Raw genomic sequence first — 20,074 nt, forward strand, 5'->3', positions numbered from 1 at the left:
TTATGGGCCATGTTGGTTATTATCGAAGGTTTATTTTAAACTTTGCCGAGATAGCGCGTCCATTGTACAAGCTTCTTATCGAGTTTCACTGGACGGAAGAATGTCATCAATCTTATGAGTTATTAAAGAAGGCCCTAACAAGTGCTCCAATCCTGCGAACACCTGATTGGAATGTACCTTTTCATGTGCATATTGATGCATCAAATTTTGCTATTGGGTGTGTTCTAACTCAACCAGGAGAACATAAATTGGACTACCCTATTAGCTTTGCAAGTCGCCAATTAAATGATGCCGAGATGAACTACACTACTACAGAGCGTGAAGGTCTAGCTATGATTTACGCAGTAAAGAAATTTCGCTATTACCTTCTTGCTACCAAGTTTGTGTTTTATGTTGATCATCAAGCATTGCTATATTTGGTAAACAAGCCGTGTTCCACGGGTCGAATTACACGATGGTTGTTAATTCTTCTTGAGTTTGACTTCACCGTTGTTGTGAGGCCTGGGAGGAAACATGTCATGGCAGATCATTTATCTCGTATCCCTAATGGCGAAGCTCCTACGAGGGTTGATGATGAATTGCCTGATACTCCTTTGTTCATTGTCGAGAAAATGCCTGAATAGAGTGAAAAGATTGTTAACTTCTTAGTTAATGGTTTTCCACCCAAAGAGCTGCGAAAAGATATAGCTCGAAAATTAATCGAGGAATGCGAACCCTATTGCTTACTGGCTGGAACTCTCTATAAGAGACGAAAAGATGATGTTCTTAGACACTGTGCCCGCGAGGATGAGTGTTTATATATTCTACAAGAGGCACACATGGACATAGTTGGTGGTCACTTTTCAGGAAAATTGACTGCCCGAAAGATCTTACAGTCAGGCTATTGGTGGCCCACTCTGTTTAAGGATGCATCACTTTTTGCAAAGGAATGTGATGAATGCCAACGCTTCAAGAAGCCACAAAGAAGGGATAGGATGCCTCTACATCCCATCAAGGTAACCCAACCATTTGAAAAGTGGGGCTTAGACTTTGTAGGACCGATTAGTCCGACTGCACGTAACACGCAATCACGATATATCATTGTGGCTACCGACTATGTAACCAAATGGGCTGAAGCAAAAGCAACACGAAAGGCGGATGCAAAAACAACAACTAAGTTCCTCTTTGAGAACATTATCACACGTTTTGGATGCCCCTTTGAACTTGTGAGTGACAATGGAGCTCATTTTATAAATGAAGTAATAAAAGAACTCACATCAAACTTCATGATATCTCACCACAAGTCTACACCCTATTATCCCCAAGCAAATGGCCAAGCTGAGAGTACCAACAAAACTCTCATCTCCATTTTGACAAAGACAGTTGAGGCTCATCGCACTGATTGGGACCTAAAGCTTACATCAGCTTTATGGGCTTATCGTACTGCGTATAAAGTTGCTATTAATTGCACACCGTTTAAGATGGTGTATGGCCAAGAAGCAGTTATGCCATGGGAGTTTGTCATTCCTAGTCTTCGAGTAGCTTCTCAAGAAGGTTGGGATGGTAACCCCTTAGTGGAGCGATTATATATCCTTGAAAGGCTAGATGAAGAGAGGCAATTAGCTGTGCGAAATGCTCTAGTGGAGAAGGATAGGAAAAAGAAGTGGTTCGATAGCCATTTAAAGGATAAAGACATCAAGGTTGGTGATAAAGTTCTTATGTACGGGGTACGTAATGAAAAGAAGAAATTGAAATACGCTGGTAAGGGACCATATCGAGTGTGTGAAATTACCCCGCAAGGTACCATTCGTGTGGAGACTCTAGATGGAGTTGAAACCATTGGATTCCTTAATGGGAGTAAATTCAAAAGATATTATGATCCTCTAAGCCAGGAAGAGTTGCAAGCCATCCATCAAAAGAAGGCTGCCAAGGAACAAGCAGAGCTTAAAAAAATCCAAGCAAGAGTTGAGGCTCGAGAACAACAACAACGTCTTAGACGCCAACGAGAGGCTAATCTGGGAATCACGCAAGCATTTTTCGAGGACATAGATGACGACTCATTAGAATCTCAGCCACCCCTACAATACCCAATTGAGCTAAATAGCCCCTATGGGAAAGTACTATACAATGCCTTATTAGATACAGAAGCTAAACACAATTTGTTGTCCTATGGAGTTTGGTGTCAATTAGGGAAACCGACCCTATCCCCGAGTACGATGCAAGTCAAGGACATTAATAAAAAGAAAACTGCTATTCTTGGAGCCCTTCAGACCCCTGTTGTCTATGACAATGGAAGCATAGTGCAGAGGTTTCTAGTCATGCCCGCGGGAGCTATGGAAGGCAACGTAAACCTAGGACGCACGTGGATGTTGGCAACAAAATGCACTATTGATTGGGATACTGGTAGTGTCACGACGCGACCACCGAATCTTACCCCTATCATTCAAGCAATATCACCTACGTTGCAAAATCTAGCAAAGTTGAAGGATAGCCAACATTCACAAGCCAAGGTGGTTAACTCGTCTTTGCCGGCTACCCATGAACCTAGCACTTCAACACTTGTAGTTGCAGCAAGCAGTAATATTGCAAGTACTCAACTTGCACGACCTAAGAGTACATATCAATGGGTCCCCAAGGCCTTACTTCCAACTACCTCAACCCTCCCATCCATTCCAAGAAAAAATTCCCCTGGAAAACCAAGAGCACGCTCTAGGAGAGTCAAGACCAAATCACGATGGATTCCAAAACGACTATTAGAAGCCCAAGGCTACTATGATGGAAATGAGCAAATCTGGGTACCTAAACGTAAAATGTGTCCTTCCCTATCGACAACAAACCCATATGAGTCAAACGGTGTAACGCTAAAGCCAATGGCAGACCGTGGGAAGGGAAAGATCACAGAATGCTACACACCTAGTCCATAGCTAGTTTGGGCTCCAAGGCAAAACCAATTTATTCCACCTAGCTCAGGAAGGGGGGAGTTCCATGAAGCTTCTAGCTCCTCATGTAATACATCCATAGAGGTAAAAGCTTCTACACAGCCTCCACCTACAATAGTGGACCTCCATGAAGCTACAAAGGAATCCACACCTTCCAGTGTTCAAGAATCACCTGATGAACCACTTCAAGTTCGATCTTGGGAGAGTACCTTACCACCCTTGCAACTCGACGAGGCACCTAAGGTAATAGAAAACTACTGGCAAAAATCTTCACCTATAACAACTTGGAACAACTGGTTTCAAAGGGTGACGACATCATTTCAAACGATATGATCTACCCAAGGAAGGGGGGAGTGTTTGTGGACATCCATTATTTACTTGCTTCCCTCTCAACCTTTCTCCCTGACCTCTTAATCTCCAATCTTAGGGAATGTATATATAAAGCCTTATACTCACAAAAACAAGATAAAAAAGTAAAAGAGCAAGAGCCATAACACAAATCATAAAAACAAATTATGCACATGAACACGACCCTTGTAATATTTGCACTCTAACCATCATCTATTTGCGTGTACAGATATGGCTAGTACGCTAGAGTCATTCACTCCTGCCTTGGGTGAGAGGTACCCTCGTTACTTTTCATAAATATTTCACATGGTCTTTCCAGTGCTTGCATGTGAATGGGATTTGATAGGTACGCTAGCATGTGAGAGGAATTTTGAGGAGTTAGAATGGCTGATACGTCTCTTGACCACGTCTGATCCATACTTAGTAGAGAGCGTTTCTCCCATTGCACAAGCCTACCCTTTTGACCAAGATGACTATAGGCGTCTAGTGACCTTCTTAGTAAACATGGGCACCTATGATGAAGAAGAAAATTTACAGGACTACACGGATGGCACATATGGTCTCATGGATGATGACTTTGTTTATCTCGACGACGAGGATAGGGTTTTAGCCTTAGGGTTTCCCCCCAACCTCTACAATATCCTATTCCCTTGACTCTCTAGGGGGAGTGCAAATAATTAGGTTAGGGTTCCTTATGTTTTTTGTTGTGTTCAATAAGTGTTGGTACCTTTTCCCACTAATGTGCCTCCTGGAGGTATTCCTTTTGTTTCCTAGTGTGTACGGAGCGTGTTGCTATTGATAGGATTTGGACCTTCATGGAATCTTTATCTCAACTCACTCTTCAAATCAAGCACGAAATCGACACAAACAGGTGTTTCTTGTCCATTACCATTGCCCCTTATGTTTTTTGCATCTATGATTGTCTGCTTTAATTGTGATTGGTAGCCTAATATTCACCGCATTTGCTTAGTATCAAACATTTAATTCAATGTAATTTTTTGTCATAATCACTTGTCTAGGCTTAAAAATCAAGCAATCCGACTAAGCTAGTTTGACCAAGTTAGGTGTTAGAGATCTTCTCTTAATACCATGGGGAATGCCTTCCTAATAATCAATGGTTACTTAGTTTCTTAATCCGATTTAGGCAGCATTGTGTGAAATGTACTAGGGCTTTTTAGTGGGCTTGACCCTATTGACCTTTCGCTTAAGTATTATAAAGGGAGTTTACTAGTGTGATGAGCCTGGGGAGGTGTATCAGTGTTATATGACCCCCCAAAGTTACAAAATTAAAATGCTGAAAATGAACAAACAAAAAATCAAAGTGCCACGATGTAAAATCTTAAGCTGGAAGAGAAATCTCAGCTTGATTTGGTACTTCACTCACATGTATTGCCTATGGTACTAGAGCCCTAGAGGTTCCCAGTGTGGGTGCTTTTCCTTGAAAAGCAAAAAACCCAAGGCATACAAAATAAGCACACACATCAAATTGAATCATTGTGAAAACACTTTGGGGGGTCAAAGAAAAGGTAATCTGTCAGGCGATGATTTCATGAGAAATTCCTTTTATCGTAGCTTAACTACAAGGTCCTCTAGGTATAGCCTCTAGTCAGCCCTCGAACATGAAATACTTGGCTCTCGCGATTAAACAACTTAATTAACCAGAGAAAATTAAGAAGCTTACCCATGGTATTAATAGTCGATCTCTAGTGCCTTTCGACCGTTAAATTAGCGACCCCAGACTTGTTTAATTTTTTACCTTTACATCTGTTTATGCATTTGATTACATTGCAATTTATGCTTATTGCTGACAAATTGTTTAAAATTATGTTACCAATCAATTGTCTGCCTAAAATTGCATATGCTTTTTAATCGCTTATGAAAATGCAATTACTATGCAATGTTGTTTGATTTTGCAGTGACTAATGAAGGCTAAGGACATTCATCTCAAATGCTCTTCCACCTCGACCAACGAGCTTCAACTCAATAGCTTCCGAGGACGGAATCTACATCAGTAAGGGGGGCATGTTAACCCTCACGGCTCACAGACACCCTATCACCTACGAGACGGACGTTGTAACCTACGGTGGACATTGTATTATTTATTTGGTAGAGTCAGGTACCGGGCTTGTCGGTCCAATAGGAAAAGGGTAAGAGTGATCGCCGATGAGAGGCGCACTCTAACTGGGACATTCAAGGGATTAGTTGGCTAAGCATGGGCGCCCAAGTGTGAATGGGGTGAGCTCATATAAAAGCCAACTAAACCTAAAATTCACTCATTCTCTCATTTGTGCAATAGAAGAGTGCTCTTGCTCCATCTCCATCTCCATCTTCTTCTTCTTCACCTCCTTGTGTGTGTGTGTGTGTGTGTGTGTGTGTGTGAGAGAGAGAGAGAGAGAGAGAGAGAGAGAGAGAGAGAGAGAGAGAGAGAGAGAGAGAGAGAGAGAGAGAGAGAGAGAGAGAGAGAGAGAGCGATCGAGCATTGCGGCGGCACGACGGCGGTGAAGCGGTTGAGCGCGACGTAGCGGCGTCTCCTTCTTCTTCACGGCGAGGAATCCTCCACGGCAGGAGCATAGAGCGGTGAGTGACACACCATTGCCCTCTTTTGAGCTTGCTAGTTAAGCTAGTTGTGTGCTTGGATCCGTCTATGGCTCGCACACAGTGTTAGGCAAGGCCCTTGCTTCGACGGTGCGGCAAGGAGCGCACAATATTATTCTGACATCTCTCGAAGATGATTTTAGTCATTATCTAGATGGCATGCAATCTGCCAATGCTGCCTGGATACAGCTAGAGAAGGTTTTTGGTGCTAAGGCTAAGTATTCAATGATGAGTCTAAAGATGGAATTGTACTCTCTTGCTATGCGTGCTGATGAAAATATTACATCTTTAGTTAACCGGCTGAAGAGTATTAAAACTCAACTTGTTTATGTCGAAGCCCCAGTACTAAAAGAAGATCTCATAGCCGTTTTGTTAAAAAGTTTACCTGACAAATTTTATTAGATTGTCATTGTTTTAAAGGAGAAAGATCCACTACCCTCCTTGGATGATATCATCAATTCATTACAGGAAGAAGAAAGAAGTGTATCCCGTACCAAGTCTCCTATTATCCCTGGTGCATATACAGTCTCCAATGCAATATCTCCCATCAATTCTTCTTATACTTCCAGTGCCTATGCAATCACTAATTGTGCTTCTACCTCTCGAACATTCAATGGTACCAGATCTTGTGCCATTTGTGGGTGCAACAATCAACATACAAAAGTCTATTTCAAGAAGAATCCTTGTGTTCACTGTGGTAAAACAAATCATCCGTCAAATAGATATTGAATCCCTTGATGCCCTGCATAGGGAGAAGCATGGGATTCATACATGACTTTCTCGCAAAGGGAGTGAGTAACACATAGCCTATTGCCATGGAGAAGATAACCATCCTACAAGGTGAATGGTTCCTCTTTTTCCCCTAAGTTAAGGGCTGACATTATGTCTTTAAAGTCAGGGTCAATAGCTTACTCATCTATCATGGAAGATAGATCATTGTGAGTTGCTATAGACACCACATTTACCCTCGGTCATTGTGATAGTGCATTGGCCACTTGATTATGCTTACCAACAATGCGAGCAATATGAAAATTAAATTGCGAAAGAAAATTTGTCCACCTCATTTGCTTATTGAAAAGCTTTGTTTGTGTCATGAAGTACTTGAAACTTTGCTGATCTGCTCACAAAATAAATGGAGTCTCTAATAGATAGTGCTTCCATGTGTCTAGGGCATGTAGAAAAATTAAAAGTTCTTTTTCATATATGCCAAAGACCTATTCATTGGCATTGAACCTTCAACTCTCATATGCTATGGCATGCTCTTCTTGAAGCAAAACTGCTCCAAGGCAATCACCACAAGCATCACATTGGACCTCAAATGGCTTTGAGAGATCCGGAAGCATAAGCACCGGTTGGGAGGTAAGCTTCTTTTTGAGTTTGTCAAAAGAAGTTTTCTCTTTAGCAGTCCATGAGTACTTAACATTCTTCTTTGTTAAGTCATGTATTGGTCTTGCTATTTGAGAGAATTTTGCTTTGAAGCATCTATAGTATGCACACATACCGATAAATCTTCATATCTCATGTAGATTCCTTGGATTAGGCCATGCTTTTATTACCTCCAAGTTTGATGGATCCATATAGATACCATCTTGAGAGATAATATAAACTAAGTATTGAATCTCTTGAAGGAAAAATTCACTCTTCTTTTGATTGATAAAAAGCTTGTTTTCCCTCAAAGCTTGAAAAAGTACCTAGAGATGTTGCTTGTGCTCCTCCAAGGAGTTGGAGTAGATGATGATATCATCAAAGAACACTTTAGTGAACTTGTGTAGGGTCTAAATATTTTATCCATTAAACAATTGAACATGGTTGGAGAATTTGTCAAACCAAAAGGCACGATGAGATATTCATAAAGACCAAATGTTGTACGAAACACGGTCTTTATGATATCTTCATTCACTATCCTTATTTGATGATAGCCACTTTTAAGGTCAATCCTAATGAAATAGGTTGAGCCTTGTAACTTATCAAATAGATCTTCTACCCGTAGTACGAGAAGTTTGTTTTTGATAGTGATACGATTTAGTGCTTGATAGTCCACACACATGCGGTATGTACCATCTTTATTTTGCACTAAAAGGACTAGAGAACAAAAGGAAGAGGAGCTAGGCCTCACCATCCCCTTGTCTACCAACTCATTCACTTGCCTCATAATCTCCTCTTGTTGAGCTAAAGAAACTCTATAAAGAGGTTTATTAGGTGGTGAGCTCCATAGAGATGTCATTGATAGATACATCTTGGGATCTATTTAGACAAATCTAATTATTCTTGATTCCTACCACTTTGTTTTGTTAAAACATTAGCATCATTTAGAGACTCTTTGACAAAAATCATGTACGAGGAAATTGAGCTTTTCATTGATTTATCAAAATCAGGCAAATTTACAAGTGGTATAGTACGGACGGACTCATTAGCATCTATATACATGCTCTTTTTCCTACAGGTGAAGTAGATTCTCCTTTCAGGGAATTTCATGTTGGCAGCCATGCGATTGAACCATGGTGCCCCTAGGATAACATCCTTATGTTGGAGAGGAGAGATGAAAAAGTATTCTTTGTCGATGCAGCTTTGGACATGAAGCCTCAACTTTCCAATCAAGGGAGTAACGAAGGCTTGTTGTCTCTTGAAAGCCCCATCGACAGTTACATAATCTTGCATCTCAAAAGCTTGAATGCCTAGCTTAGTGGCCAACTCCATTGATATGAAGTTGTGATTAGAGCCAGGGTAAAAAAGGATGAAGGCATCATGCTCCCTCACCTTTTCCCAAGCATAGGAAAGGCATAATCCTTTGCAATGAGCATCCTATTTTGGAGCTTCAATCGTGGAAGCTCTATGAGTCTCATTGCACACATTTATTTTGGGGCAAGAAAGATAGCCATGTCCTTGCTCCCCACACTTAAAGCACTTGTGATCTTTGCGAAAAGCCTCTAGCTCTTTAGGAGAGAGTTTTTTTAAACCTTTGTAAACTCCTTTCTCCTTGGTCTTGTTGTTGTTATTGTTGTTGTTGTTGGAATTGCCTTGGGAAGAACTTTGAGCATTGTTCTTGCCCTTTGCATCATTTCGATCTTTGTTTTCCATGGGCTTGGCATTCCCTTTAGCCCCTTGTTGGAAATAGATACAAGATGCAACCATAGTGTGGTGGATGACTTTGGTGATAGAACCGGGCCATTGGGAGTTGACATACTTGACCATTCCTTCATGTAATCCTGCACAAAATTGTTGCTTTTGCTCGGTGAAGTCTATCTTTTGAAAGAATGTAGCTTTGAGATGTAAATCCCAAAGCTTGTCTACATATTTGTGTATAGACTCGTGGGAGAGTAGCTTCAAGATTCTCCATTCAGTAAGCACTTTGTCCTTGGCATCGCTTGCAAGGAATTACTTCATTATGGAAACTCGTAGAGTTTTCCATGTCCTCGGGGCTTCGCCTTTCCCGTGGAGACTAGCCCACCATTGACGAGTAGATTTTTGAAAGTGCATAGCTACATGGTGTAGCTTGGAGGACTCTGTGAAGCCCTCGTCTCCAAAGGCCGCATTGAATTGCTGGATGAAGGCCAATACTTTGTCAGTAGCACCAAAGGTGCCATCATAGGTGAGAAAAGAGATACTCTTTTCTCCTACTTTCAACTTCTTAAGATTTTGGGAACTTTTCCAAGTAGGGTAGGATTTGCAATGTCCTCTCCTCTTGTATTCTCTAGGAGAATAACCACTGCTTTTGTCGGAAGAGGAGGAAGGTGAAGAAGAAGGAGAAGAGGGTGACCTCTTTCTTGCCTTTTTCTTCCTTTGTTTCCTCTCTTCCCTTTTGGAGTGACGAGGAGAAGGACTATAGGACGATCTTTTCCTCTTGTTCATTGGATTCCTCCTCCTCTCTTAATCGGAGAGAGTCTTCTTTTGGAAGTCTCGACAAGGGGCTTCCTAGGCTCTCTCTTCTTGGAGAGGAAGGGAAATCCCATAAGCGCAAAGTTGTTGAGTAACTTTCGCTTGCAAGGAAGGGCTGCCCATAGCTTGTTGCAAACTAGTAACAAGATAGTTCACAAACATTGGGGCATCATAAGTAGCACCTTCATGTGCAAAATCAAAGTTGTCAATATTCATTCTACTCTCTTGATTATCGTCAAACATGCTAATTAAACTTATGTGTATGCTACTTTGTGATTTGGTGCCCTCAAAAACCTTAGTTGCTACTCTTTTTTACCTTTGAAAATTAGCTCTCAAGTAGCCATACCCGTGGTTTAGAGACTGTTGATTGCAAAGAATAGTGGAGAGGGTTTAACATTGCTCAATTGATTATGGTTCCTGTTGAGCTTGCTAGTAGCTCAATAATGGTTAAAGCCAAAGGCAAGCCCCGAGAACCCAACGATGTACCTTGAACTTATTCCTTTTCAACCAAGATAATAGATCCCTGTCCCACTTATCCTATTGCAATGAACAAGTCTAACCTTTCATTGACAACTTAAGGACCTCTCTTCTTAATCAAGAAAAGAGAAACCAATAGCTCTGATATCAATGTAATGGAAATGGCCTATGAACATTGAGAATAACGGAATTAAGAGAACTATAGTGAGCATTTTTATGAGATTACTTGGAGAAAATAGAGGGTGAACTTGATTAGCGGTAGCAACATAACCATTATACTTAATTAACTTGGCATGAACAAATAATTTTTAAGAGAGAGGATTAGAGAACTTGACAACAATTGAGGACCGTATTTATGTGGAGCCGGTCCCCCCTCCAAAAGGCTTTTGTATTATGATTTCTCCCATAAAGAGAGACTTGATACAATACAGGCTTTGTGTTCCTTGAGACCTTGATGGTGCAATGAAGATAGAGAGCTTCATGCACCACAATTATGCCCGTAACTTAGCTAAATGAAAGCATTAATTTGTCCCCGGCCTCAATCCAAAGACCTCAAACATGTTCAAAGGTGGAGAGAGCTAGAAGGGAATGAGGGCAGGGAAGAGGAAAAAGAAACATTGTTACGAGAAAGAAATAGTCTATCACTTATCATCACTCTTCTTGCTTAGCATAGCATAATAGCATAGTAATGAAGATGGAGAGGATGGCAAGCTTTAGCATTGAAGTAGAGGTTCTAGTAAAGCTTGGGCTGTTTGAATAAATTTTTGGCACATTTCAAGCCTTTGCTTTTCAAGCTCCGCATATGGATATGTCATCAACCTTTGTTCTTGAGTTTGGTTGTTTTTGAGCCGTGCTTTGTAGGCTTTAATGAGGGTGTGTAATGGTTCATTGACGTTTTCTACCGATATGGATCCTCTTGAACTAGTGCTCTTGGTTTTTTTTACTATGCCAGGCTCTTGTGTTACCTCCGGGGTCCCCTTTTCTTCGTTTGTTTCTCCTTCCAATTCCCTCAATTGTTTCTGTGTTTGTTTATTCACGTTCCTTCCTAGCTCTCGTTCTAGACTTCATAGCTTTCGAAGTGTTTTGCTAACTTTTTTGTTCAATGCTAGGTGCATCGATTTTTGGATCTTTGATGATGGGTTTGTCTACCGCCTTTTGAGCTTGGGCTCTTGTGATCACCTGGATTGGTATCACAATTTTTTTTTTTGACCCACTACTATATGGTATTGCCTCTGGTATATTCAATGTTACTTTTGATCCTTTGTTGGGGTTATTTGGGCAGTCAAGGATCAAATGATTCCACACTCTGGGAAATAATCATTCACCCTTATGATTTCAACGTGAGGATAGTCTCTCATCAGGTGGTCTCCGCCACACTTATAATAGGGTCCCTTGGGTTGTTGAGGAGCTCCTTGAGTAGCCCTTTGCTAATAAGCAGGCCTTGATCCCTCTAGTCCTCCATTTTCTATGAATAGCAATGTGCATTCGTCCAAGCTGTATCTACCTTCTCATACAGCATGTGTAGTAGTTGGTGGTCCAATTGATCCAATCATGCTCCATGGTTTTGGAGCTTTTGATTCTTTAGGTGGATAGAATCCTGTTTTGGCCGTATAAAGAACTAAGGGTTGTTCCTCAGGCTCTTCTACCATTGGTTTCCTACAGGTCTTGTTCCTGGTAGCGGGGGTAAGACAGGTTGTGGCCTTTCAACTCTTACTAGTCCGGGAAGGATTCTTGTCGTGTATCTTGGCACTGGTGGGTCTTGTGCTGGTGCTACTTGGGCTTGTGAGGCATACTGCCATTCCTTTACGTATCCCTTGTTGTAATAGCACTCCTTGGTTGTGCAATCTTTCCATTTTTTCTCTATCGGAGACCACTTAGGTTTCTTAACCTGCGGCTTTGCAAATGCATTGATCCTCTTGAGCACCTCTTCAACGAGTTGTTATTGATTTATCAGGGATTCGTATTTCCGTAATGACTTGGCCGATTTGATCCACTATACTGTGAAGAGGAATCATTGTCTAAATCCTGGTACTCTCCTTCCTTGTAGACAACATATTAATCTACCAAGTAGAGGGTCTCTTTTGTCAACTCGTTCAATGTAGGGCTCTTTTTCATGTGAAGGTATTTTTGGAGATCTGTGTTTCTAAGTCCTTTGATAATAATGAGCATTAGCCTTGACTGGGTTGGTAGTTCTTCCAATGGGTAGAACTTCACGTATCTCTTCAGTTGTTGTAAGGCTGCTTTTTGTATGGATTCTCCTTCTTTCTACTTGAATTTATGGATTTGGGAGACGATGTTGTGAGCTATCCCTCTTTGAGAGATTTTTTTGATAAATTCAGCAAATACCTCCTCCATTGACTCAAAATACCTATGCTCTATAGAGTCAAACCAGGTGGAGGCATCTTCTTCTAAGGTTAGTCCAAATCCTGCAAATTACGTTGAAAGTCTAAGACTTCCTCAACTCTAATGATGCGTAAATTGGCTGATTACGTGGTCCCTGGGATCTCTATTCTGAGAATATTTCTTATCAACCCATTTTTGGACTTGAGATGGCCTGATCCTACGATGATCCATCATTCTAAGCATGGGGTCTCCTAATCCTCCTCTATGAGCTCTTTTTGGACTAGGGTATGGTAAGAATTCTTCTCCTAGGGGTACTCCCAGTCCATAATTCCTGGTTGCTCTAGTAGGTGGTCATTCCTCTCCTCAGACCCTTTCCTCTCATTCTTGTTCTCGTTCTCATTCTCCTTCTTGTTCTCGATGTGGTGCTTCTGTCCTGGTCGGATTTGACGTTCTTGTTCTACTCTCATCTTGGTATTGTTGACGGAGTGGTGGTTTGGTGGTGCTCCTAGCCCTAGCATGGCTTGATATCCACCTATGTTTGTTTTCTATTATGGTGTTTCATACTGATCAAGCCATGCTTGAAATGATATTGGTGTGGCTTGTTGGTCTTGAGGGTTGGGCAATGGCTATCTATTCCTGTGCGCGATGTGGTGTCGCAGTCATCTGAGAAGGGGTTTGTAGACTTGCTAGGGGTTTGTATGTTCTTTTGTTTCTCTTCAGAAGCACGTCTTAATAACTCTAGCGTTATCACTCTCCCTACATCCCCTGGGTGGATTGGCTCATATTCTCGTCCGTACTTGTAAAAAAAAAGATAAGGGTTCTAGTTGCAGAGTCATATGAAAACAAGTACAAGACTTTGTCTTTGTTAATTCATTCACATGGGGTTCCATGCAATGGTAGTAAGAGATGACCCTCCCATACCCCTATTCTTGTAAATTCCACTATTTTCATGAATTGTAACCACTCTTGCCACTCTCTTATCATAAATGTAAAAGGATCTAGGCCTTTAGGGTAATTAGTCCAAATTTCTCTCCAAAATCTTTACCGAAATCCAAAATTTACAGAAATCCTAAAACATAGGTCAAGATTTGACAAGCTCTTTGCAAGTGATTCTGGCTCTATTTGATTCAACTAAGATATTTTTGGAATCTTGGCAAGATGGTCTACATGATGGTAGGGTCAAAATTGCAAGCTGGGCCAGATGGCAGCTATCGCAGTAGTAGTTGACACTTGTGAGCTTTTTGAGCCTAGTCAATTCTTGCTGGTTCGTCTTTACCTAGTGAGTCTTTTGACACCTTGTATGAAATGTTTTCACACTTTTTCATGCCTGTTGGGTCAATTATCAAAAGTTGTCCTTGGACATTCAATTTTTGGGTGATTTGAGGGGCTTTTACTAATCCAAACGAGTCAAGGAAGGTATGTTTGGGATCCTTGTACTGATGGGACGAGAGAGGGGCCTGATTTTTGCAAGGCATTATTGACACACACACTCACACTATCTCATGTGTGAAGTAAAGAAGACTCTCTCTCTCCTTCTCAAGCTTTAATGGAAAGCTTATCTCCTACTCCAAGCTTGTGAGAAGGGAGGCCCACCACCAACTCTTGGCTTTGTGATGCAAATCCAACCACGAGCCAAGCTTCAATGCATGCTCATCTCCTCTACCATGCTAATTACTAAGCTAAGCTATGCTAATATGAGTGATTATGTGAGGAGATGTACATCTTTCTCGTAAGAATACTCCTTCTTCCTCTCAATCTACTCTCATACCCCGCTAGCTCTCACCATGTTTGAAGGTGTGTGAGGTCTTGGGTCTGAGACTGTGAGGGAATTGATGTTGTGTTTGATAAGTGTTTTGCGTAGTGCATGAAGTTTCCATCTTCATTGCACTAGCTAGTATTGAAGGAACACAAGAAATTGTATTGTAAAATGTCTCTCTTGATGGGAGAAACCATAATACAAAGCCTTTTGGAGGGAGGACTGGCTCCATGCAAATCCAGTCCTCAGCTGTTGTCAATTGCTTAATTTCTCTCTCTTTTGAAGTATTGTTCATGCTATCTAACTAGGTGTTATGATTTTTGTTGCTTTCTCCACCCAAGCACTCTTATTATTATCATTAGGAATCTATTGAAATGAAATGCTCGCTATGTTCATGCTATTTTCCGCTACACACAAGTTACCAGGCCATTAAATGTTATAGTACAAGCAAGAATTTCGCAAATCGCACACTCTCTACTCAAGTTATGCACACTTCTTGCCTGTTCAGTCACTTTTGACATCAAAAGTTGCAATATGGCATTCAAAAGTAACTTTGGCTCATCAAAGCAACTAAATAACAAAAAACAACGTAAAAATAAGTGATAACGGGGTAGATGATAGCGGAATTTATGAATCTCACCCCTACTCACCACAACAGCCTACCAAACACAATCTACATAAGACTCAAAGCACAACTCAATGCACAATGCACTAAAACCAACAACTAAGTTTGTCCTAACCTACAAGGTAGCCAAAAGAGAACGCACGGCTCTTTAGTCTACCTAAGAAATCAACAAGTCTCATCGACTCTCCTACCTAAATATAAATGTAATGAGCTGAAACACTTGGAAACTGGGTAAAGAAGAATCTCACCGCAATCCCCCGCGCTAGTGTAAGTCCTACGTCCCTGGCAAGGGCGCCAATGTTGGTGGACAACCGCCAATGTTGGTGGACAACCGCCAATGTTGGTGGACAACCACGATCGGACGATGTAGCCTAGCAAGGAATCAAACCAACATAAATATGTCAATTCAAGGATGTAGCCAACCCAAATAGTGCATGGAAGTGTTGAATGCAATGCCCAAATGGCAAAGCATTGAGAAGAGAGGTGTCACTCTCAAGAAAGGAAGCAACTAAGTGGAAAATGCCTAAGTCTCTTGAACGATCTAACTAACACTCAAATGGTCGTAAAGGGTCAAATGAACTCCAAATTCCATGAAACTTGAGGTTGGGAGTCTCTAGGCTATAAGCAATAGGTTTCCAATATCAAAACCTGCAAAAGTTAAAGTCGGGTAGGTGAGCCACACCGCAATTGTTATCACCTCTCAACTTAAAAAAAAATGACGAATGAGGGGTTGTTTGGATCCTCATAAGGCCTACTTACCTCTATTCATGCTTAGTTTCACTGAAAACACCATCAACAACTCAAAATAAGCACTTAAACACACTAGGTGACCTAGAGCTAAAACCGGTCATTGCGTTGCACACACACAATCAAACATAGCAAATTGAACATGTACATGATGCCAAGAGCATGAGGAAGCAATACATGAATTTTCATTTAGCAGTGCTTACCGATACAAAAAGTAGTGAGTATGTAAGTGTAGACATACTCTTCACTATGTGAGTGTTAGTAATGTACATAGAAATTCACAGCTCCTATGTAGAAACGCAAGCTATCTCCCTGTGATCAAAGGGGAGTTCAGACTAAATCCATATTGGAATAGAATGAAGTAAAGTTGAGAGAGTCTTTCCTAAGAAAACATTATTTCCTACTTCAAAAAATATATATCATCAAACAATTCCTTCCTAATATTTCAAACTTAACAAAATAACAAGTTCAAATGACGTAGTCTCCAATTGGGAGTGACCCAATATTTTTAGGATAATTTTTCCTTCCTAATTACTCGTGATGCAATAAACATTGAATAGCTGACAAGTTTTCCTACCTTCTCATGAGTGATGTCATCGATTCACGAGATGATTGACACTTTTTCATTCATAGAGGCCTTTCCTTTGCCTTTTCCATCACTGGTTCTAGCTTCGTGATCATGTGAACCACCAAAATGATTTCTCTTGGGTGCCAATCTCACTAATAATTACTTAATTGACTTGAGAAATATAAAGCTAATTGTGTAAAGAAACCAATGTAAGTAGGGTGAGTGAATGAAAATGGTTTAATACCAATAAGATATGATCATGTCACACATTACTCAAAACATATAGTGTGCTTTAATCTTGTCATAGACTTATGATAAATGTATACTATTACTCATACACTAATATCACTTCCCCATATTCATAGACAACCATCATGTAGCTTCACCAAGTTTGATGCATACACAAGTTTAGGTTATGAATTACACTATCATCCTATACAAATAGTTGATTATTTTATTTTAAACTTCCTTTCATCAATTTTCAATGGAAAATGGAAAAGAAGTGTGTGTATACCAAGACAAAGGAGTGCATATAGAGCAACACAACCTTGAACCATAAGTAAGACTCTTGCTTTGAATTGATACCATCTTGCATGCATATTATCCATTTGTGCACTAATCACATGATTAGTTTCATAGATTTACTTGCAATCACAATCCATCATTTTAGTTGGATAAATTTTTGAACGGGATTGGCTTAATTTCTACAAGCATTATATTACACTGATGAATAATTTGAGTTTATGGTCAACACAATGATTATGTAATCAAGCAATGAGATCATTATCATAAATCCATAGAGGATGTGTAGATAATTTACCAAAGAATAGGTGTAATCATTGTCGATTCCCAGCTAAGTATAAGCACATAAGACTATAGCATTGATAGTATTGTAACAATTGGAAAGGATTCCAATTGAATGAGAGAAAAGAGTGAAGATAGCTTGTACAAGCATAAGAAAAAAATAAATTACATTAACTAATTGTGCTTTGGAGTTATTAATCTCTCAAAGATTTGATGGAGTAATCACTGGTAAGGTTATTAGCCACAATAGAAGAGCTTCCTTCTCCCAACCAAAATGAGTGAGAGAAGGTCCCTTTTATAGAGTTTTGGTGCTTCCTTGCCTCCCAAGCTTGCCTATACCTTTCTAGGGTGCCCCCTATTGCTATTACAAGTTGGAAAGGTGTCCTAACCTCCCTTGCTTTCCAAGAAAGGTCAAAAGAACCCATTCCCTAAGCCTTATATGCCAATTTTGGGTGCTACACCTCATGTAGCCCCATGTTTAGAGTCAGTCTTTCCAAAGAGATGGGTCCATGGTTATGCATAGGTCATTCTATGGGTATCCATGGATATGCATACACATGCACATACATGCCCATGCAGATGCATACACATACATACCTCATAACTGTGACTTAATTCCATTATCATTAGGATAATGATTAATTAACTATAGTGAGCTTAGGTTATCAAAATTCAATTCTAAAAGATTCTTTTAAAAGACCACCTTGAGGACAATGAGCTAAGGCATCAAATGCACACACCTACTATATTTAGTAGTTTTTGGAGAAGACATCTATTTTTATGGAAAGTTAGGGTGGGGTAGATTTAGAAGAGATGATCACGTTTAGCTAGGTACAAGCACCTCAAAACTCACTATTTTTGGATGAAAGTGACAAAAAGTAAAAAGATAAAAAATTGCTAAAAATAAAAACTTTCTATTTATGAATGAAATAACCTGATAAATTTATTTTTTAAAATTTTGCATGTAGACCCCTTATACTAGGGTGGTAGAGACCTTACATCCTCCTTAACATGAAAAATTTGAGATACATGGGGATAGTCTTTGCGAAGAGATAATTCATCTTCCCATGTTGCATCTTTCTCATGAAATTCTTTCCACTTGAGTAGGTGCTTGATGGTGCTTCTGTTCCTAAGTTTCCTTCCCCGAGTTTCTAGGACATAGTCAAGTTGAAGTTCAAGGACTCCTTGGGTTGGAAAAACTATTTTATCAATATCCAAAAGTTGATCAGGGTTAGGAACATAAGGTTTTAGTAGACTAACATGGAGAAATCATGAATATTGAGGTTCGAGGGTAGCCTTAGCTTGTAAGCTTGACCACTTACTACTTTGACAATTTCATAGGGTCCACAATATCTTGGGCTAAGCTTCTTTGTATTTTCCCAAGGATAGGTTGCTTTTCTTGGGTCTGACCCGAAGGAATAACTTATCTCCTTCTTTAAAGATTGATTTGATCTCCTCTTATCCACATAATGCTTTTTTCTGTCTTGAGCAGCTTGAATCTCCTTACGAATTGCTTTGGTCTGGGCTTCCATATCTTCAATAAATTTCTTTGAGGCCTCTACCTTAATAATAGGATCTGAGAAATTTAATGGAGCTAAACATTCCTGACCATACAGAGCTTTGAATGGGGACATGCCTATGCTTCTTTAGTCAGAGGAATTGTAGGCATATTATACAAGATGGAGATATTGAATCCACTTTCTTGGTTCTTGTGAACAGTAAGCCCTAAAAATATCCTCAATTACCTGGTTTACTCTTCAGTTTGACCATCTATCTGTGGATGGTATGTTGTGCTAAAACTTAGTTGTGTTCCAATAGCTCGAAAGAGAGAGGTCCAAAACTTTGAGGTAAATTTTGCATCCCTGTCTCACTGACAATTCTCTTTGGTAGACCATAGAGTCTAAAGATATCCTTAATGAAGATTCTGCTGATATCAAAAGCAATGAAGGTAGTTTTTATGGGCATCAAATGAGCTACCTTAGTGAGCATATCAAAAACCACAAATACTGAATCATAGCCCCCAACTTTGGATAATCCAGTGACAAAGTCCATACTAATACATTCCCATTTCATTTGGGGTATATCAAGGGGTTGGAGTTGTCCGAGTAGTTTGATTTGCTGAGGATTTTCTCAGCTTGATCCGTTGGCATGAGAGACATTGCTTCACATAGCAAAGAACACCCCCCTTTAAAACTGGCCAAAAGTAACTTCTCCTAACAACATTTAGGGTCTTTGCATACCCAAGGTGTCCTGATGTTGGGCAATCGTGAGCTTCAAATAAGATTGCTTTCTTCAATGTTGGGTCCTTAGGTAAATAAAACCTTTGTTGATATTAAAGACATCCCTCCAAAAGAGCATAATCCCTTGTTGGAATGTGTGTTGCTTTAGGAGTCTTGCCTTGTTGAATCTACAAGGATAATTGTTGATACTCTGGATCTTTTAAAGATGCTTCCTTAATTCTTTCCTAGATAGGGTTATTAGGTATAGAGATAGCATTAAGAAAATATTTTTGACTAAGCCCATATGCAACCAAATTGTCCTTTCGAGGTCTATACTTTATATCAAAAATTGTATTCCTAAAGAAGTTCAATCTATCTCCTTTGCCTCATGTTGAGGTTCGGCTACGTAAAGATCCACTTCAAGATTCTATGATCAATGACTAACTAAAATATACGATTGAGAAGAGTTCCAAGTCATGAGTGGGGTAATTCTTCTCGTGGTGCCTGAGATTTCAAGAAGTATAGGCTATGAGCCTACCTTCTTGAGTAAGGACTCCCCCTAAGGGAAGTTTGCTGGCATCAGTTATAACTTCAAACTCGTTGTTGAAATTGGGAAGCTTTAGAATAGGGGTTGATATTAGGTAACCTTTTAATTTTGCAAAGCTGGCCTCTTATTCCGCTCTCTACTTGATCCTCATACCTTTCCTTAACTATGTTAAAGGTGCAACAATAAGAGCATAATCCTTGACAAATATCCTATACCATCCTGTATCCCAAGAAATCCCCTTACTTCACTGA

Source organism: Adiantum capillus-veneris, chromosome 1 (genome assembly GCF_014529385.1).
Source record: "Adiantum capillus-veneris isolate H3 chromosome 1, ASM1452938v2, whole genome shotgun sequence".
NCBI classification, from domain to species: Eukaryota; Viridiplantae; Streptophyta; class Polypodiopsida; order Polypodiales; family Pteridaceae; genus Adiantum; species Adiantum capillus-veneris.